The sequence below is a fragment of the Eleutherodactylus coqui genome, chromosome 1 (genome assembly GCF_035609145.1).
Source record: "Eleutherodactylus coqui strain aEleCoq1 chromosome 1, aEleCoq1.hap1, whole genome shotgun sequence".
NCBI classification, from domain to species: Eukaryota; Metazoa; Chordata; class Amphibia; order Anura; family Eleutherodactylidae; genus Eleutherodactylus; species Eleutherodactylus coqui.
Window position 1 is genome coordinate 450,389,877 of NC_089837.1, and position 22,285 is coordinate 450,412,161.

At 46.5% G+C, this 22,285-nt stretch overlaps 1 protein-coding gene across 1 annotated transcript in view; it reads right to left on the reverse strand.

Annotated features, from left to right (window-relative positions):
• The window catches only part of WASF3 (WASP family member 3), a 56,628-nt gene extending 39,919 nt beyond the window's left edge, over positions 1-16,709 (reverse strand). The window contains exon 1 of the mRNA XM_066583406.1: positions 16,566-16,709. The gene's annotated coding sequence lies outside the window, so the exon portion shown is untranslated. The remainder of the gene's footprint in view (positions 1-16,565) is intronic.
• Between the last annotated feature and the right edge of the window lie 5,576 nt (positions 16,710-22,285).

Below are 22,285 nucleotides of genomic sequence, written 5' to 3' on the forward strand. Positions count from 1 at the left end.
AACTCTCTGGAGGTTCCAATAAAGGTACCAAAACGATTAGATGAATTTCAAACTTCTCGTTTTATTTAGAATATAAAAATTTAAATCCAGGCATTAAACGCGTTTCGGGGTAAACCCCTTCATCAGTAGTGCTGGGATGACTAACAGTACATGGGCAATGGCAAAACACATCTGAATATAAAACAAGGGTACGATTATCGCTCATAATTCGCTCTAATGCCATCCATTGAGCGATAATCGCTGCATCTAAACATGTGCGCATCGTGCACTGTTCGTTCATTGCTGACTTCAAGCCAGCTTGAAGTCAGCGATGTGTCTTATCAGGACCGAATGCAGAGTTCTCAGCGGGAGATCGCCAATAGCATTCTTTCAGCTGCAGTCCAGCTTGAGAACAAAGCAGATAAATGCAGATAACAGACCTCCAGCTGTTATCTGCATTCAGCGAAAGGCTTCATTTGCACGCTAAGAAAAACTCTTAAGTAGCTACTTAAGATTTTAAGCAAAATGATCACTCAAGACTGTCAAAACTGAAGAAGTAGGGATGATTTAAATACAATAAAACTAAGAGGAATAGGAGGGATGAATAACGACACCAATAAGATTAAAAGCCAGTGAATAAAGATATCTTAATACATTATTGATATAATGTAAAACAGAACACTTAATTTACAACAAGTATATTCCAACAGTGACCGGTCAATAAGAACATAAAACAATGCCGAGATCGAGTGCATGAATATCAGTACAGGGGAAAGTACTAGAGACACTCGGAGAGGCCGATAGGGAACCACAGATGCTCAGAAGTCCCTATGGAAGCTTGTATGACGGGTTAGCTACACCTTCAGCTGTGTTCACACGGGTGAAATTTGCCATGGAGTGTCCATTCTGCAGCACAGTCGCAGTGCAAAATCTGATTTTGACATGTAATTTGGTGCGGAATTCAAAAGGCGGAATGAGCACAGCAAAACCGCTGCTAAAATGGACATGCTGCGGATTTAAATTTCTGTACCGCGGAATTTCCAAGTGCTGGTACCAAAGACTTTTGTGCCATCGAAGTGGAAATATTATCAAAGATTCCTCAAGGACAATGCAGCCATCTGATCGTCTACCACTCACTACGCAATCTACTTCTATCCAATCATCTTCAATCCACAATCTAATCTTTGGCTATGGAAGTCTGATTAGGCAGGAACCTTTCTCCAAACATTTGTCTAACAGTTGGCTCATACAAAAGGTCCAATGATCAGATGACAAATGAACGAACACTCGTTTCAGCAAGCGTAAAAATGCTTGGCGATTTGGGAGACAGGCAGCTGTCCTATAGGGGCGAACAATCATACTAACAATCATTCATCTTCATAGCTGCGATTTTTGACACTTGTAACGGAGAAGGAACTTAAAGCGACTGTGAAGAAACAAAGATGGCCGAACCACTTCTCTGACTACCTGATGCACACTTTGTATAGTACACATTGGTAGTCTAAAACATGCTGATGTGACTGACCAGTATTGCTCACATGGACAGCACTGGTCAATCAAAGCAGGAGTAGTGCATTAAGCCCCATTTACACGCAACGATTATCGCTCAAAAGCCATTGTTGGAGCAATAATCGTTGTGTGTAAATGCTCCCATCTTTCATTCTTCGGCTGAACGATTTTTAGGCGAGCATAAAATCCATCGTTTAGCCGGGGAGCTGATAGCAGGGACCGCACGCTGTGTTCTCCACGGAGAGCGCTGATTACATTGTATTCAGCTTGCAGCTCCACGGCATTAAACTAATGATTCATACTAGTGCGCAGTGTACATCTGGTAGTAAGATAAACTAGTGTGGGCATCTTCGTTCGTCCTGGCATGGACAGCTGCTTTATCACTAAACAGCAACATGAAGATCTCAGAGTCTTATTGTAACATTGCATCTAAAGATACACATTGCAACAAGACTGTTACAAGAAATCCAAAAGTGTTGGATGTTAGCAACACAACTTTGTCAGCATAGACTGCGTGGGACTTACCTGCAACCCTTCTGTGATTTGGCTGTTTTTTAGTTTACAGCCAAAATATCAAATGTAAAAAAGTCCCAGATGCAGACAAAAAAGGAATATGGAAAAAATACATCTACAGCGCCACCTATTGGATGGCAGCATTCCTTCAAATCAAAGTGACTTTATAACAAGTCTTAACAATGATTGAGAATAGGAAACCAAGCCAGAAAACCATGCACAGACAGACTGTTTCAGGGTGATTGCCCCTCATCAGTGTGCAGCAGGCTTCTGGCTTAGGGCTCATGTCCACGGGCGGGTTTGAAATCCGGGTGCCCCATGCGGATGATCCGGAGTTCGAGCTGCCTATAGACAATCATGGGCGCCCACAGCTTAAAGGGGTTGTCCCGCGCCGAAACGGGTTTTTTTTTTTTTTCAATAGCCCCCCCGTTCGGCGCGAGACAAACCCGATGCAGGGGTTAAAAAAAAAAAAACGGATAGTGCTTACCTGAATCCCTGCGCTCCGGTGACTTCTTACTTACCTTGCGAAGATGGCCGCCGGGATCTTCACCCTCGGTGGACCGCAGGTCTTCTGTGCGGTCCATTGCCGATTCCAGCCTCCTGATTGGCTGGAATCTGCACACGTGACGGGGCGGAGCTACGAGGAGCAGCTCTCCGGCACGAGTGGCCCCATTCAGAAAGGAAGACGACCGGACTGCGCAAGCGCGTCTAATCGGGCGATTAGACGCTGAAATTAGACGGCACCATGGAGACGAGGACGCTAGCAACGGAACAGGTAAGTGAATAACTTCTGTATGGTTCATAATTAATGCACAATGTACATTACAAAGTGCATTAATATGGCCATACAGAAGTGTATACCCCAACTTTGTTTCGCGGGACAACTCCTTTAACTAAAGGATGCGGGTTTGTTTTCCGGACCTTCCGGTCTGAAAAGCGAATCGCGGCATGTTCCATGTTGCCGTGGATCCCGCAGGGATGGCTTCCATTGTAGTCAAAAAAGCCGTCTGATCTGCGGCACACCATAAAACTCTTACTCCGGGTGTGCTGTAGGTCCCGCGGGAAAGTAGGAGATTTAAAAAAAAAATCTCCACTGAGAATGTGCGGGGGGCGTGCCATGCATGGAGGAGATGATGGACGACCCGCACGCATCCAGCAGAGTGGGATACCGCGGTGGGGCTCCCGCCCATGGACATGATGCCTTAGTTTGTGAGAGGCCAATAATGTGGCTCAGGAGGGGAGACACAACACCCCGCCAGATGCAGACGAGTCACACAAGTATCTTTCTGTTGCACAACCCTGTTATCCAGTGACAGGTGCTCTTTAAAGGGAATCTAAATGCTACTTCTTGGAATGGGTACGGTGCTCATCTTTCAGCAAGCAATATATGGTGTATGGCCTGTGGTCAGCTCTCAGGGCAGAGAACTGAGCAGAGTGCTCACACCTTTCATTCTAGCAGAAGGTGGGCGACTTACGGCCTGGACCCCCACCAACAATTTGTAACATGCCAAAGAGGGATTTTCCAAGCAGATCCTAATTTTCACAACTTCCCCATCTCTTATGTCAGACAACCTTGTATAATACATTCCCAATGTCAGACATAGAACAACCGCACACAGAAACCCTGTTAACTAGAGAGTTGTTACTGCTGGATCCACTGCACAGGCTTCCATTGCAAACACCCCCAAAACTGGTTAGGTTGGGTTCCCAAATATCAGTTGTTCTATGCCTGAGCTGGACACAACCGGTTATGTACAGCAGTCCAGCGATCACAGCCTGCAACATCTGCCCCCGTTGTGACAACATCTGCCCCCGTTGTGACAACATCTGTGCTGAATCCCATCAGTTCTGGCATCAGCTTCCCTCCGGCATTTTACTAGCACCTGCAAAAGGTGAGAAACTAAATAGAAAAGCCAGATAAATGGAAGCCCAGTCCTCTACTTTATAAACGAAGAATAGGTACACTGCGCAAAATGTCAAATGCAGGAGGCCAAGAGGAACAACGGTCGGTACGTGCGAATGAAGATCAACGTAGTGGTTAGCGGCACAAGAGGACTGCCCGTTTCACACAAACGTATTTGCGCAGCATTTTGCACGCGCAATATGCAGTGAATAGAACCCATTGATCTCGAGTCTATTTTGCGCACCCATTTAGTGCGCGCAGAAAAATACGCATCATGCTCTATTTTCCTGCATATTTGCGCAAAGAGCACATATTGAATTAATTTGATTGTCGATTTCAATTAATGGGAACATGGAAGCATTCTTTTTTAAATGCACAAAAACCTGCGTAAACGCACTAATGTCCTTGTGTCGCTATATTTGCGCACGCCAGAGCACTGCATTTGCAGAATGAACTATGCTTTTTTATGTGCGCATTTGCGTATTTTGCTGCACTTTTTCCGCAGGTAGTGCACGGTTATACGCACGCGGCAAGGCAAAATGCACCGTTTGAAATGCGTAATTGTTCTAATGAGTTCCAGGTGGGTTCTTTTTCCTGTGCAGTTATGTCGTGCTTCACGCATCACCATTGACTTCTATGGCATGCTGCGTGTTCATTGGCACAGGACAAATACGCGCATGTGAATGAACCCATTGAAATTGAATACGCCCGTGTAAAGGCGCCTTACGGTGTATTTAAACAAAGCATTTTCCGCCATGCACGTTTCATCAGATCACTTGGGGGAAAAAAAATTATATATTTTTTTTTCCATTTAAGCACTAGTTTACAAGTGTGATATCGGTCCGAGTTTCTCAGCCCAATATTGCGCACACTCTTGTGAGTACGGCCTTACAAAATTCCCATACAAATCGCCTGGCTAAGGGTGGATTCAGATGACCGTATATCAGCTCGGTTTTCACGCCGAGCCAATATACGGTGTTCTCATCTGCGGGGGGGAGTGGGGGATGGAAGAGCCAGGAGCAGGAACTGAGCTCCCGCCCCCTCTCCGCCTCCTCTGCACTATTTGCAATGAAAGGAGGAGGGACAAGGGCGGGGCTAAGTTCCTTGATTTAGCCCCACCCCTGCCCCGCCTCTCCCCATTGCAAATAGTGCAGAGGGGCAGAGAGCACTACTCCTGGCTCTTCCAGCCTCCCCCCCCCCCTGCAGAGAGAGAGGACGTATATCGGCCGGGCGTGAAAATCCAGCAGATATACTTTTGTGGGAATCCAGCCTAACAGTGTGCCACAAATACTTGAAAGCTTCTCCGTACCTCGCAGTGTATCAGGCGTATGTGCTCTGCGTATTATGCGCAGATTTTTCACGCATGTAGAATACACAGTAAATACATGTTCAAGCATATTTGCTGTGCATGTTAAATCCCCATAGCCCATACTGGTGTGCAATACGCACCAAAAATTGGACATGCTACGTTTTTTTTTCGCGTACGTAAAAAAAGATATATGTGCGAGTAGCCCAGACGAAATCAATGGGGTTTTAGCACCGCTTAATACGTGGCACACATATGCCTGTGTGAGTGAGCCCTAACGGTCTCAAATCTAAGAAGGAACGTGGGAGGGAGGCATGGATGCTACACATGGAAATATGGTACCAACTCCATAAGAAATCTTTAGACTAGTTCTAAGAAGTACAACCCAGAACTATACTTTAAGTAGTTATACAAGATATTAAAGGTTTTTTTTTAAGTAATTGTCAATTGGCCGGTATCCACTGCTTGGGACCCTGACCAGCTATTTGAACGCCAGCTGTCAATGCAACACACAAAGTATCGAGCTGAAGCAGTTAGCACCAACCCGTGTGTAGTGGCCAGTGCTGGTCATTGCAGATACAAATTTAAATTAATGACAGTTGCACCTGCAATAACCAGCACTGGCCACTACACAGGGATTGGCGCCATCTGCTTCAGCTCCATACTGTGTGTTGAGGTGCTGATAGTGGGCGCCTTAACAGCTGATCGCTCAGGGTCCCAAACAGCAGACCCCAGCTGATCAGCTATTCATGGCCTATCCTGAGCATAGGTCATCAATAACAATTGCCTGGAAAACCCTTTTAACTTCCCCCCTATCCAGTGGAAGGATAATAAGTGCCCGATCTGGGAAGGGGGATGGTGGGGGTGATGAAGGAGCTGACCCCTGGGACTCTCACTGGTCCCTTATCTCCGCGTATGAATGGAGCAGCCGTCAAGCATATCTGATATGGTTGCATTCATCTCTAAGGAACAGCCAGAGATTGCGTCTCTGCAGCCGTCCCATAGAAGAGATGAGTGAAGTGGCGGCACACATGCTTGGCCGCTGATCCATTCATATGCCGGGACACAGCGGCCCATCACACAAGATGTCATGTGCTGCAATCTAAGGCTAGGTGCACGCTTGCGTGAGAAAAAAAAAATGCCCATGCTATGTCCGCAAAAAAAATATGTAATATACTGCGGAAATATGCCTGTGTGAACGAGTCCTTAGATAGCTGGAGGCACTGCAGCACATACATGCGCCACACTACAAGGTATCACCCTCTAGAGGGTACGTGGGCAAGGAAATACAAGTCATTATTTGCGTTGGGTGTTATTTATATGGCAATTTCTCTCTCGCTGCGAGACGGAAAAAAATTGCAGCATCTCCTATTTTCATGCAAGCCTCGCATGAGACTAGAGAACGTGTGCATTTTCCTGGACTTCTCACAAAACGCGGCCGCTGTCGCTCACGTGAATGCACCCTAAGAAAAAAAAACATTTTGAAAATGTTACAATCTACAACCTCATGATAAAAGCAGAACCTTCCTGCCCAGGCACCGCTCGCCCTCTTTTTGGGGCAGGACACGCATTTATCTCCTGTCGTGTCGCATGTTTCTGGTTCCCACCAATTATGTAAATGTAGATGCAAGTGAATACTTTGAGAACAATCCTTTTGAGTTCCAGGAGCGAAAACCAGGAAAACCGTGGGAAAGCCCAGGACACAATGAGGGGGAATCTATCAAGGCTGTCCTGTAGTTCTCGGTCATCGAAAAGTTTTTGCGCAAGCAGGATTTTGCTAAAAACAACTTGCAATGGATAACGGCGATCACGTAAAAGTGAAAGCAAAAAAGTTTAAAAAGTTAGAGGAGTTTCCGGGCAAAATACTATTGATAACCTATTCTCAGGATGGGTCGTTGGTTGTTGATCGGCTGGGGTCCTTCGCTTGGGGCCCCGACCTATCGGCTTGTTGCGCACCTGCTGACAGCGCTGCAGTTGCGTGGAGGACGAAGCAGCGTGGGGGTGGTCGGGCTCTGCTTAGACTTCTGATGCGTTGATTTCAATGCGAGCCGTACTGGCAGTTACAAGCGCCGGCTACTGTACAGGGTCAGAGTAGAGACTTCCGCTCTGGCCCCTGTGTGGTTGCGGTGCTGTCAGCGGGCGTACAGTCGGCTGGTTGGTCGGGGTGCCAGGCGATTGGCTGTTGATGACCTATCCTGAAGATAGTATTTTGCCTGATTTGAGCGGTGAGGGGAGAGGAGAAGAAACGTATTACCGGAGGTATCCAGATTGCCACCAATGCGATCATCCTTCCCGGGCCTTCCCCGGCTTCTGCCAGCAAAATTGCAGACACATGCGCAGAAGGCGAAGAAAGCCAGAGAAATAAAAAGTTTAAATAAACCTTGCAACTTTTTGCTATTGCACAATTCTCGTTTCATTTTTCCCAAAGTGTCTAGAAAAGGGGATGTAGTTTGAGTGGAGTGACGTTTTTAGACAAAGAAATGCGACTTTGTGCCAATTTACTCCAGTAAGTGTGCGGTGTATGAAGGGGACTCCACATTTCAAGACATATTTAAAAGATACAAATAAAGTATAGTAAATGTGCGCCATTTGAAAAATCTGGCGCATATAACAGCAGTATGACAAAAAAAAAAAAAAAACGAAAAAAACCCCACAAATGATAAATTCCCCCCCACCCCTCCCCATTATCATGTCTCCTGTTAGCTGAAATGTTGTTACTTAAAGAAATTTACTGCTGATGACCTATCCTCAGGATTCTATTATCAATGGTTGATCAGCAGGGGTCCACTGCTCAGAAGTCCCACCAATCAGCTGATATCGGGCCAGCTGTCATTGCTGACAGAGCTAGTACTTCAATTCGATGGTAGCTCCGCCTCCATTACCAAACCAGGCCTGTCATCTTCCAGCTCTGTCCACAATGACAGTGGGCCCGGTGAAGAGCTGATTGGCAGGGTGTCCACCATTCAGGTGCCACACCAATCAACTATTGAGGACTTATCCTGATAATAGGCCATCAACAAAGTCCAGGACAATCCCTGTAAGATCTGAAGTGCAGATTGAAGCCTCAGGTTCACAGGCAAATTAACATTTACAATCCGCAGCGTTTTTCCTGCACGCGGATCCGCGCCCCATAGGGATGCATTAGACACCCGCAGGTAGTTAAATACCTGCGGATGTCATTTTTCCCTGCAGGCGCGGGTCCGCGTGCAGGAAAAAATCTGGACCATGCTCCATTTTAGTGCGGGTCTCCCGCGGGGACGGCTCCCGCAGGCTTCTATTGAAGCCTATGGAAGCCGTCCGGATCCACGGGAGACCCGCACCTGAATTAAACTCACCTGCTCCGGATCTTCCCTTCTTCGCGGTTTGATCTTCTCTCCGTCGCGGCCGGATCTTTTTTCTTCGGGCTGGAGAATCCGTAGCGGGCCTGATTTTCCCCGTGGACATGAGGCCTTAAGCCTCTCTTGAGGCAGGCTATATAAAGCACAGACTGTTTTGTTCTTTTTGAAGAGTAAAGTCCAATTTACACGCAAAGATGATCGCTCAAAATTCGTTTTGCAACCGTGTGGAGAGTATAACCAGAGTTATATATTTGAGGAAAAACATCCAGTGAAAGAGGATCCTGTGGACTTTAATGATTCATCAATAAAAGGGGTCAGAGGAGGATGTCAAGAATCAGGTGGTGCACAGTCAGTAAAGCAAATTGCAGCCACATTAGTACCAAATTGTTGTTCCTTAAGAACGAATAGGTTAGAAAGCAGACAACCAGTTCGGGTACCATTGCTGACTAAGAGAAATAGGGTCGTCCGCTGCATTTTTTCCCATCCTTCTAAGGCCTAATGCACACGGCTGGATTTCCGCCACGTAAAATGAGGTGAAAATCTGCGGCGTTTCACTGCAGCTATTAGGTTCCATTGAACCTAATGGCTCAATGTACATGCTGGGGAATTCCGCAGCATGAAATTACCCGCAGCATGTTCCATTTGCTGCAAGCATACGCGCGGACAGCTTCCATTGTAGTCAATGGAAGCCGCCTGTCACGCTATACTTCCGAGGTAGCACAGCGGAAGTATAGTGTGAATACGCGCCCACCTCCGGCCGCGTCATATGACACTGTACTGCGCATGTGGGCCGGAGCGTCATGCGGGACTTCGGGCAGCGGATCCGGAAGTATGGGGTCTTTGGAGGGGCATCGTGACGGACACCGCTGCGGTATTCTGCTTGCGGAGCCCGTCACGGCCGTGGGCATAAGGGCTAAAAACACTGAAACCTTGTGATAAGGAGACCAAAGAGGTCTCCGTTTCACACATTAAAGCCTATGGTTCTGTCCAGGTTTCTGTCTCAATGCCGTTTTCGGCACGTCAAATGGAAACCCGAGACAGACAGCAGAGGCAAAACCTTATTTTCTGGAGCAGAAAGATCCTCAGCTTGTGGCCCTCAAGCTCTCGGGAAACTACAACTAGGCTGGAGAGCAGCGGTGTAGCACTTGCTCTGGTGTGAGGCAGTCGTTATGGTACTTTTAGAGGCACCTACCCTGGCCCGCTACAGAGTAACAATATACAACATGATGTGTTCTCAGGATTAGTGCCATAATAGTGCCCACAGCAGTCTGTGCCCCCCACTAGGGCACAGAGGAAAATTCATAAAGCCAAAACTGGTACACTATTGACTCAAAATGTGGCGCAAGCCTTACTTGTGGTAAAATGTTGCAATTTTTTACTTTTACGGCAACTTTACGTAAAGGGAGAATGGTTTTTCGGAAGGGGGCGTGACTGCCCGATCCGACAGATTCACATGTAATTTACATGAAAAACCAACATGAATTATACCAAAAATCTGTGCCAGCTCATACCTGGCAGAATTTTCAGCATGGACGGTGTGCACCTCCTCATAAATTTAAGGGGTTGTATCACAACTACAAGTTATCATCTATCCACAATCATCTCGGTCTCGAGAACAGGACTCCCATCACCACAGGCTCGCTTCTTCCCCACAATGACATTACTCTGAATGGAGCAGAGGGAAATACCTGAGCAGGTGCTGCTTAGGCATCACAGCAGTCCCATTGAAAAGGAATGGAGCACTGGTGCATTTGCACAACCAGGCTTCTCCTCACTGTGGAGGGGTGCAGTAATCCTGAAGTGAGGCGGACGAAGAACAAGGGATCACTGGGGATCTCACTAGTGAGACTCCTACCAATCAGCAAGTTATCTCTTATTCTGTGGATAGGAGATAACTTGTAATTCTAGTACAACTCCTTTAAGCGCATCCTGTACCATAAAATGGCAGCGATGGAAGGAACCTGCAGACTCTACTAGAACCCCATTTACATGCAACCATTATCTCTCAAAAGCGATCGTTTGAGCGATAATCGTTGCGTGTACATGCTCCCATCTTTCACTCTTCGGCTGAACAATGATTTTTAGGAGAGCATAAAATCCATAGTTCAGCCGGAGAGCTGATAGCAGCAACCGCATGCGGTGTTCTCCACGGGGAAGGCTGATTACATTGTATTCAGCTTGCAGCCCCACGGCAGAACAAAGGAACTGTACGCAGAGAACGGACCACCTGCTGTTCTCTGTATACAGCTCCGGAGGCTCATTTACATGCAAATGAAGGTAATAATCTGCTAACAGGCATTAGTGCCTATTAGCAGCTTATGCAAAATGATCGCTCAAACTGTCATTCTACCTATCTTTTGAACGAATTTTGAGCAATCATCTTTGCGTGTAAATGGACCTTAAATCATTCCAGACAAATGTTTATCCAGAGTCTGTTTGAAAACTTCCATTGAAGAAGAACTCAACACCTCCCATGGTAACCTGTTCCACTCATTGATCACCCTCACTGTCAAAAAGTTTTTTCTAATCTGTGTCTCCTCCCTTTCAGTTTCATCCCATTGCTTCTAGTCTTTCTTTGTACAAATGAGAATAGGGCTGATCCCTCTGCACTGTGACGGCCCTTCAGATATTTGTAGACGGCTATTAAGTCTCCTCTCAGCCTTCTCTTCTGCAAGCTAAACATTCCCAGATCCTTTAACCGTTGCTCATAGTACATGATTTGCAGACCGCTCACCATCTTGGTAACTCTTCTCTGAACTTGCTCCAGTTTGTCTATGTCTTTTTTTGGTGTATGGGCGACGGAACACTCAAATTCATTGACTTCAATGGGGGCCGTCTGCGCAATACGTGCTAAAATAGATTATGCTGTGATTTTTCTTCTGCTCGTGGAATACTTAATTGTACTCACAAGTGTGAATGAAAAATCAAAAATACATGCCTTTCAATGGCAGCATTTTATCGTGGATCCCACAATTAAAATCTGTTTGTGAGAGGCCCTCCCTAAGGAAAAATAGAAGGACATAGTTACCTCTCGTGCTCTAGAGACTATATCCCAGAATTGTATTTGTCTTTTTCACTGCTGCATCACACTGTTGACTCATGTTCAGTCTGAGATCTGTTAATCTACCCAAGTCTTTTTCACATGAGCTGCTGCTTAGCTCAATTCCTCCCATTCTGTATGTGCATTTTTCGTGCCTAGATGAAGGACTTTGCATTTCTCCTGGTTAAATATTCTGTTAGTTCACCCACTGTTCACGCTTGTCTAGATCTTTTTGAATCCTCTTTCTCTCTTCACTAGTATTAGCTACACCTCCTAGCTTTGTGTTGTCGACAAACTTGATCAGTTTCCCCTTATCTAGATCATTTCTAAAATTGTTGAACACTGGTTTGTGACACCAGTCTTAATAAATTCTCCCTATAGTACCTATGCAGTAGTGCCAACTGTATTGCTCCATGATGAAGCACTATCTTAGCTATTCATGAATGAATAGCTAAGCACTAGCTGCTATTGGCTGAGCACTTAGCCAATAGCTAAGCACTAGCTGCTATTGGCTGAGCGCTCAGCCAATCAGCACAGCCCTTTCAGGAGGCAGGGAGGCCGGAGGACGTGTCTGAGCGGCGGAGAGGTGAGTTTTGGGTTTTTTTAACCACTTATTGATGCTTTTCAGGGAAGGGCTTATATTTCAAGCCTTTCCCCGAAAATCATACTGCAGGGTTTGCTACAAACCACTGCTTTCAATGGGACCGGCAGCAGCGCCGATCCCAATAAAAGCAATGGGATAGCATGCTGCACTTCTGCCACAGCTGTGGTAGAAGTCCGCGGCATTCTCCATATCTTTTTAATGGGGCTAGCGCTGCTGCCGCTGGCCCCATTGAAAAGACTTGTGATATCACGGCGTGATCCTGTTTTTTTTCTCGCACTGCGCTGAGAGAGTTTTCACTCACTCTCGCAGCGCAGTGGAGAAAAAAACGCCAGTGGGTGTCCACCCTAATAGTCCGATAGAGAAAAATCTCTGCGTGCCCTGGCCACCCCACCTCCATGCCGGCAGTGCTTTCAGCAAGGCTAGCGATACTCGCTTCTGTGTGACAGCACAGGAACGAGTATCACATCACTGGGATGCACTATCGTGTATAGTTTGCCTGAAAGCTCATCCCATCTAAATGGGGCATTATTTGCATGCCATGCAAGTGCGACGTGTTTTTAATGAAGGTGACTGCAGGAACCCATATAAATATCCATTTGTAGGAGAAATAAAAACCCGCAGTCTGTGCTAATTCTTTCCAGAGAAAATGGAAAGCGAAGAGAACGGATCTGAACTGAGCATAAATGAAGCTCAGAAAATCCTACTGAAATCAATGGACAATAGAATCGAACTGGAGAGCAAAAGCGCTGATGCAGACGAGCCCTAACAGTTTCCATAACTCAGCACATTAGAGAAGACAAGTTGAGCAGAAAGAGGACTGTCTCGTTGAATCCTGGATCCTCGTTTGTGATGGGAAGGACTAGTCAGGAGCCACATGACTGGGGCCCCCAAACCACACTAGAAAAATCGAGAGCATTGCCTGGTACTTATTCTTCTGGCCAACACTCCAGGTCCTCCTCATTTCTTGCACTTCTCAGTCCGATGCATAAACAGTCTGACTGCCACAGCTGTGGTAGAAGTCCGCGGCATTCTCCATATCTTTTTAATGGGGCTAGCGCTGCTGCCGCTGGCCCCATTGAAAAGACTTGTGATATCACGGCGTGATCCTGTTTTTTTTCTCGCACTGCGCTGAGAGAGTTTTCACTCACTCTCGCAGCGCAGTGGAGAAAAAAACGCCAGTGGGTGTCCACCCTAATAGTCCGATAGAGAAAAATCTCTGCGTGCCCTGGCCACCCCACCTCCATGCCGGCAGTGCTTTCAGCAAGGCTAGCGATACTCGCTTCTGTGTGACAGCACAGGAACGAGTATCACATCACTGGGATGCACTATCGTGTATAGTTTGCCTGAAAGCTCATCCCATCTAAATGGGGCATTATTTGCATGCCATGCAAGTGCGACGTGTTTTTAATGAAGGTGACTGCAGGAACCGCATGTAAAAGAGAACTAGGAAGTGCCCAGCAAATAAAGTGCGGTTTTCACATGCATGAAAAAAAGTTCAGTTTTTCACCGACCAAAATTTGCCCTTGCCCATATAAATATCCATTTGTAGGAGAAATAAAAACCCGCAGTCTGTGCTATTTCCTTCCAGAGAAAATGGAAAGCAAAGAGAACGGATCTGAACTGAGCATAAATGAAGCTCAGAAAATCCTACTGAAATCAATGGGCAATAGAATCGAACTGGAGAGCAAAAGCGCTGATGCAGACGAGCCCTAACAGTTTCCATAACTCAGCACATTAGAGAAGACAAGTTGAGCAGAAAGAGGACTGTCTCGTTGAATCCAGGATCCTCGTTTGTGATGGGAAGGACTAGTCAGGAGCCACATGACTGGGGCCCCCAAACCACACTAGAAAAATCGAGAGCATTGCCTGGTACTTATTCTTCTGGCCAACACTCCAGGTCCTCCTCATTTCTTGCACTTCTCAGTCCGATGCATAAACAGTCTGACTTTACTCCGGCGCTGGAGACACTTAGAGGCAGGGATGTAATGGATTTGACATGAAATATTTATGGTGTGCCACCGAATTCTGCGCGGTGACAGGTTGCATTTTGGCAGATTTATGTGGTGTTCAATTCTCAATTCCCCTGACTTCTGAGGTTGGAGCGTCAATGATACTCTGTGGGAGGGATCCAGAGTGCACCTGCTCCGCCACGGCCACGCTAAAAGGCTTTCAGCCACAAATTGCCCGCACACGAGATGACTTGGAGCCCACTAACAGCCCGCTGCCACATCAAACCTCATCCGGCATTAACACTTACTCTGCTAAACACTTCTAGCTCCCACTACTACATAATCACTTGGACTCGGATAGACCTGATCTTTCCAAATCCCAGCTTGTCATCAGTCACAGACTGCAGGGACAGCTGGACGACTAGCGAGAACTGCATGATCTACACATGGTCAGTGCCTGGCAGGACGAGCGGCTACAGGAATTCCTGAGGACACAGCATGGATATTGCAGCCGGATCTAGTCGCCCAGAGACAATTGTGCAAAGAGCCGTGAGATCTCACTGAGGCTCATTCCTCACCAGACTATGAATGAGTAGAACAATGTGCAGTCTACCCCCTATTCACACTGCGCTCCCAGCAAATGCCCTTCACATAACAGAAGACTGGCGTCAGATGCAGAGATCGACCCCCACCCCCCTTCCTCACCGTACAAGCACAGTCAGTAGCAAGATCAATACGACTGAATATTCGCTTTACGAGCAACTGTTATAATAGGAAATCCCCTGTTCATAAATGTTATAGGGGGAGTTGGGGGGCTGTAGTTGCTGATCTCCGGCCCCAAAGAGCCTGGAATGAAGAGGGTTACAGGAACGTTTCTGGAACCAATAGGTTCTACAAGTCAAAGATTTCCACAATAGCGCTGGATTGGAAAAGCGAGTGGATATATCCCACAGGGAAGCAGCAAATCTGTGGGAAATCCATAATGGCAAAAATCACACCAAATGGTCGCGGATTGGAGGAAAAGCTGTGGACGTGCAGCAGATTTCGTGCTTGGCATTGCAAAATATGGAATCGGCGAGGACAAGCTACACCATAAAGCAAGTTTAGAGTCTGCACCACAGGTCAAGCTCTGTGCGGACTCTTTACAGTGTGTGGATGAGGTTTAAGAGTGCATGCAAATATGGCGGATTCTGGTGCACAAAAATCTGCAGTGTATGTTGCACTGTAGAATTTGGTGCCAATACGCAGTTTTTGGATAATTCAGATCAGCAGCAGATTTCATCCTTTCCATTAAAGGGATAAAGTCTGCTGCGGATCCATGTCAAAATCTGCATCAATGGTTTGTCAAATTGACATAGATGTTTGTACGAATTTTCCGCTACATTTGAACTCCCTCTAAGGCTACGTACCGTTTAGGTGTGTGAATTCCGCCCATAATCGGTGCAGTTGAAGCATCCCTTTACATCCAGTGGGATTTCAAGGCACAAATCGTGTAGTTTTAAGTTTGAATCGTGGGAAAAAGTTAAGGGGAAAAAAAAACAAAAATTGACATTTTCAATTCTTGCCCTGCTTTTAATATTAGGTTGTTGCCCACGGATTTGCCTCATTGAATCAATCTACACCCACATGGGGGATCGGTGGCGTTTTAAAATACAAGCCCACAGCAAAAATCCAAAGTTCATCCTCGGATATCTGCTGCGAGTCATGTGACAGACCCCCGCTAAATACTCCCAATGCAGATTACGGTCACATGACCGAGACCCGACTCTCATCCACTACAATGCTGCCGTTTTTTAGGGTTCATGCCCGGTAGAACCTTACCTATTGATTTCCAACACCTTGCGGCTCATCCAAGGGGGTTCAAGGGTTAAAACGATCGCTTTTATTCCGGCCGTTCAGCTGGGTCACAAGTTATTGATGCCATAACGATGCATCAGATTACCCTTATAGAAACTCCCTTTAAATGCGTCATTAGTAAAGATTACAGGCTACACGGCGACTTTGACTGCGACAGTGGTCAAAGATCTCACTAAATCGCATTCTAGCAAATGCGTCGCAAGTTGCCAAACCGCAATATGACCATTTGCAGAAGCCCAAACCTGAAGGATTTCTTGCGGTCTTCTAGTAACTTGCAATGCATGGAAATAACTGATACATTGTTGCAACTTGATACACACAATGGATACAAATTACTGACAAGAGAAACAAACATTAACCATTCAGTTACCGGTCACCTCTGTGCAGATGATACCCATGACCCCACATACACAGAGGCCTCAGTGCAGCAGCAGCCACAACAACATCATCACCCAACCCCCCCGAACAGCAAGTCCATGGGGGATTAATAAAGCGACCTTGTTGGGGATGGAGGGCACCTGTGCTGCACTTCACCACTGTTCACATTAAGCAATATTAAAAACGCACCGTGTACAAGCCGCAGCCCCGGCCGAGCTCTCCCGTCTGACAGAAGGATAACGGCGGCGCCGGTCACCGTCCTCCCCCGGTAATCCCGCTCTCCATCACTGTCCTCAGCACTGGCCGCTCACACAACGCTGTGTGGGAGGGGCCAACGCGGCACCCGTGACGTCACCTGCTCGACACAACCAATCCGAGCAGAGGGCGGGGATTGGATGTACAAAGCCCGCCTAATGACTTTGATAGATGTCTAAAACAGCCAATCAGAAAGCGCAAGGATGCCACTGCTGGCCAATGGCATGACAGACATAGTGGTGACGTCAGACAGTGTTGTGTGAGTGGAGTTAGCGGTTTGTAATCCCGTTTGTTCTGTCCAGCGGTAGTAATGCTGGAGCCTGGGGCTTGTCAGGCGGCATCAGTGAGGGATGCCTGGTTATACGGCGCTCTGTGAATACTGAGAATTGCACAATGCACATTAGACAGTATTAAAATGCGTCAGATTTATCACTGAGACTCTGCTGAATGATGAATCCTTAGACCGGCTAGTGTGACGTCATAGCACCGAGTAATCGGTGTGGTTTATGGCTAAAAAACTGCACCAAAATGTTGCCTCAGATTTTGCACAATTTTTGGCGCACGATGTCGCCTTTAAGTCCCGCCTACTTTTCACAAAGTTATGCCCAACCACACGTTCTAAAATGTGGTGCAAAACCGCGTAAGGCAGTGTTTTGTGCAATGCGCTATAGTAAATCTAGCGTTAGGCTACATTGCACACGGGTGAGAATATAGCGCGAGGTCTGAGCGCTGCGAGACGCACGGACATGAACATTCTTTTGAATGAACGTATTCACGTGAGCGCTTATTTTCCTAACAGCGATGCTGCAAGCTTAAAAATCGCAACATGTTCCATCTTTTGGCGTCCCTCAGAACGCATCGCCCATTATTTTCAATAGGACCATTGAAGAATGAAAACAATGGGAGACGCTAGCGATCCTCGGACACGCCTGAGGCCACTCTCGCACGAGCGTCTGTAAAAACTACGCTTTACGCCTTTTTGTGCGCGCTTGACTGCATCTTTACTGCATGTTTTTGCACAGCAGCAACGCAAGCAAGCTGATGATGTCACTACTTTTTTCCCCCTCCTTGTGGTATGCTGACATGCATAAAAACACAGTAAAACGCAGTATTATGCGTGCAATTGCGTATTTATTGCGTTAATTTTACGCACCCCATTCATTTTAATGGGCGATTTAGTGCATGAATTAGAGGCTGAAATGCCGTAAAATGCGCCAGTGTGAGAGACCCCATTGAAATACATAGAGCCTTAGTGCTGCATAATACGCGGTAAAAACCGCTTGTCAAAACGCTGTACAATGTGTTCAAAAATGCGGCTCAAGATTGTGGTAAAATGCATTTTCTAAACGTATTTGTGAGAGTGGAAATTCCGCAGCATTTCTGCAGCCATGGTGTTGATTCTGATTCCGCATCACCTGACCAGCAGCGCTGCGCTCACTGGAGGCCGCTGGGTACCAGGTGAAGTAGAGCGCTGACAGCCGCAGACAAAGTATCTCATACTTATTGAAAAAATCACCAAATATGGGATTGAGAAGGCAACTGTTAGTGGATTCACAACTGGCTGAGTGATCGTACTGAAAGAGTGGTCATAAATGGCTGCACATCCAAGTGGAAGAATGTATGCAGTGGGGTACCACAAGGCTCTGTCCTAGGCCCAGTGTTGTTCAACATTTTTATAAATGATCTGGAGGAGGGAATTGAGGGGAAACTGATCAAATTTGCCGACACAAAACTAGGAGGGATAGCTAACACTAGAGGAGAGAGAGAGAGTATTCAAGAAGATCTAGACAAGCTTGCACAGTGGGCAGCGACTAAGAATGGTATTTAACAAGGAGAAATGCAAGGTCCTACATCTGGGCAAGAAAAATGAAGAAAGCACATACAGAATGGGAAGAATTGGGCTAAGCAGCAGCACATGTGAAAAAGACTTGGGTATTCTAATAGATCATAGACTGAACATGAGTCAACAATGTGATGCAGCAGCCAAAAAGCAAACACAATTCTGGGATGTATTAAGAGAAGCATAGAGTCTAGATCACGTGAGGTCATTATCCCCCTCTACTCTTCCTTAGTCAGACCTCATCTAGAATACTGTGTATGGTTCTGGGCACCCTACTTTAACATGCAACAAGTTCAGAGAAGAGTTACCAAGATGGTGAGCGGTCTGCAAATTATGTCCTTTGAGGAACGGTTAAAGGATCTGGGAATGTTTAGCTTGCAAAAAAGAAGGCCGAAAGGAGACTTAATAGCTGTCTACAATTATCTGAAGGGCTGTCACAGTGCAGAGGGATCAGCCCTATTCTCATTTGTACAAGGAAAGACTAGAAGCAATGGTATGAAACTGAAAGGGAGGAGACACAGATTAGATATTAGACAGTGAGGGTGATCAACGAGTGGAACAGGTTACCACAGGAGGTGGTGAGTTCTCCTTCAATGGAAGTGTTCAAACAGAAGCTGGACAAATATCTGTCTGGGATGATTTAGTGATCCTGCACTGAGCAGAGGGTTGGACCCGATGACCCTGGAGGTCCTTCCAATTGTACCATTCTATGATTCTATCATTTCAGAGGTGAGGGAAGCACTGTATCCTCTGAGATCAGTTGCAAATATACAGCTGATTTTGACACTGTTTTAGGTGCGGAAATGCTGTGGAATTTGCAGCAGAATTTCCACTGCAACATTCCACAGCATTTCTGCCCCGTGTAAACATACCCTTAATGGGGCTTTACCAGAATAACAGGTTATCCCCTATCCACAGGATGGGGGATAGCTTGCTTATTGTGGGGGTCCTCCCACTGATCTTAACAATAGGGGTCCTGTTTCTCTCTCTTCTCATCACTGTGGGGTTACTGCACCCCCTGTAGTGAGAAGGAGACAATGATGCACTGGTCACACCAGCGCTCCATTTACTTTCAATAGGACTGCTAAGATGCCTAAGTGGCACCCGCTCAGGTATTTCTGGCTGCCCCATTGAAATGAATAAACCACTGACTGCGCAGTGCGGCCAACACTCCATTCACAGGACAGGAGAGCGGAATATGGGAGTCCCATTCCCGAGATCGGCGGGGGTCTCAGTGGTGATACCCTGGAGATAAATTGAAATTCTGGTACAACCCCTTTAAAGTGTTGTTAGATGTTCCTAATAAAAGTGGGTCCCCCATGCAATAAAGAGCTCATATCGCTCCCCGTATGTCCACCGCTGGTTGTTCTGGGCCTCCTCTGTTACTGCAACAGTCTGACTATCCATCACTGAGCTGTCATTGGCTACAGTAGCCTGTTTATGGGACCGCACATGCTGACTGTAAACAGAGGAGACCCGGAGCCACAGGTTGAGTATGAGCTCATTATTATGTTTTTCACATGAGCGACCTGTTTTTATAAAGACGTTTAATCTCGGACAACTGCTTTAATCCAGTTTTCAGCAGATCGGCCCCATTTTGAAAAAGATTGAAGTATGAAATGCAAGTCTAAGGCCTTATTCCCACAGGCATATGCAATTTCGGTCTTATAAAAACGCACCGTTTTCAGTGCGTTTGTACTGTAGGTGTGTGTTTGGTGCATATGTAAGTATTTTACATCCGTGCTGCATCCATATTCACTGCATTTTTCACGCGTCCCAAAAAATGCAAGAAGGCCCAATTGATGTAATTTTATTTTTCTCACTGTCTCCTGGCAACATTCGCAAAAAAAAAAAAAATGGGCCGTTTTGGTTCATGACACAAATCAAAATAGGACATGGTGAAATTTTTGTTACGCATGAAAAAAACACACATCTCACTACACAACTGCAGATCCATGGTGTTGTATGCCGTCCATATTACAAACATTACGGACCTAATATGTACAGAAAATACGCCTGAGTTAATGGTACCCAGTTTATGCTGGCATAAGTGCAATGAATGGGTTAAGAGGTGTAAACCAGGCTGAAATCTATGCTAATCATGAGCTGGTGTAAATATATATATATTATAGTAAATCTGATGGGCCTATAAGAGGTGACGTCCTTTCTTGCTTAGCCCCACACACTGTTAGGAAAGTGCCAAAGGCCAGCGTAAAAAGGCCCAAATTCATACACCCATGTGGATGAGCCCTAATACAGATGTGAACGAGCCTAGAGATGTGTGCAGTTTATGCACTGGATAGATTGTAACACATGATATTTGTCAATATGTGAGCAATACTCATAACAAATAAACAGAAATATTGCATTTGAATCAATATAGCTAAGGCTCAGTTCACATTTGTGTTTGAATTTTGAAGTCTCCATCACAAACAAAGGGGGGCAGAATCTCTCTATTGGATGTCCCCTGCATATAGGGATGCTTGTGCTCCTGCTTCCCACCACACACTGCTGTTCCAAGACCTCCAGCACTAAGGCCTCCAGCACACTTCCCATGTGTGAGCTGTGCCCAAGAGGTTTGAGAGCAACTTGCGCCTGATAGCACACGGATACCTTTCCTTGTGCAGTCTGATTTATGCACAGGCATGTCTTATTGAGGCTTCTTTCACATGAGCGCATACCTGCCTGTCGTTTTTACGGCCAGCCGATATGCGCTGTGATCTGATGCATTGGATTCCAATGCATCAGATCACATGGGTGTATTTGTGAGATGTAAAATCGCCCGGCCAAGCCAATATAGCACCGGGCAATTTTACATCAGACCCAAAACATAGTCCTGGAACTATGTTTTGGGCAAAAATACGTCGGCCGCTGCATGGGCTCCTACGGGAGCCCGTGGCAGCGGCCGTAGGTGGGAGGGAGTTTAAACTTCCTCCCTCTGTTCTCCTCCTTCCCCCGTGCAGGGTCACCTCTCTTCCTCCCCGTTCGTTCTGTGCAATGGGAGGGGGCAAGACGGGTGGCGGATCTAAGCGGCAATCCGCCCGCCTCCTCCTATTAGTAGCTATGGACAAGGGGCGGGACATGGGCAGAGCTAACGCCCACCTCTCCCCGCCCCTTGTTCATAGCCATCAATGGGAGGAAGTGGGGTGGGCTGGCGCTTAGTTCCGCCCCCTCCCATTGCACAGGAAGAGAGGTGAGCCTGCACGGAGAAGGTGAGGGGAAATGGGTGATGGCCTGATGAGGTCACATGAGGCCTCACCAGGCCACATGAACGGGCACACAAACGTCTGATTTGTGCGCCCGTTCACCAGTTTTTTCTCCCCCAACGTAGCCTATATCGGCCGGCTGTGAAAATGGCCGGCCGATATCCGCTCGTATGAAAGAAGCCTGACAGTGATACGACTTAGGAATAGGGCATTCGATGAGTTATTCATGCGGATTGTTGAGTCACAACACAAGTGTAAGCATGCATTACTGTATGCAAAAATCAACATATCTTACAGCAAGAAAGAAACACACTGAAAATCAAGTGGAGAAATTCTACACCTTGTACGTGGGCATTCATACCATGTTTTGGTGTTTATCCCTGGTTCTGTCCCGGGGTTCAGATAGAAACTTTGACAGAACCATAAGCTCCCTTTGCTCAAGCAGACATTTGTGCTGGACATAATAGCATCACCAACCCCATTATTCTCTTCGGCACAAATGCCAGATATGAACCAAAACCTGCCCAAATGGAGCAATGAAAGCCTACGAATACATCTGAATGCCATTTTTTGTAATCCTGATGGAACCCAGGGAGATACATCAAAGT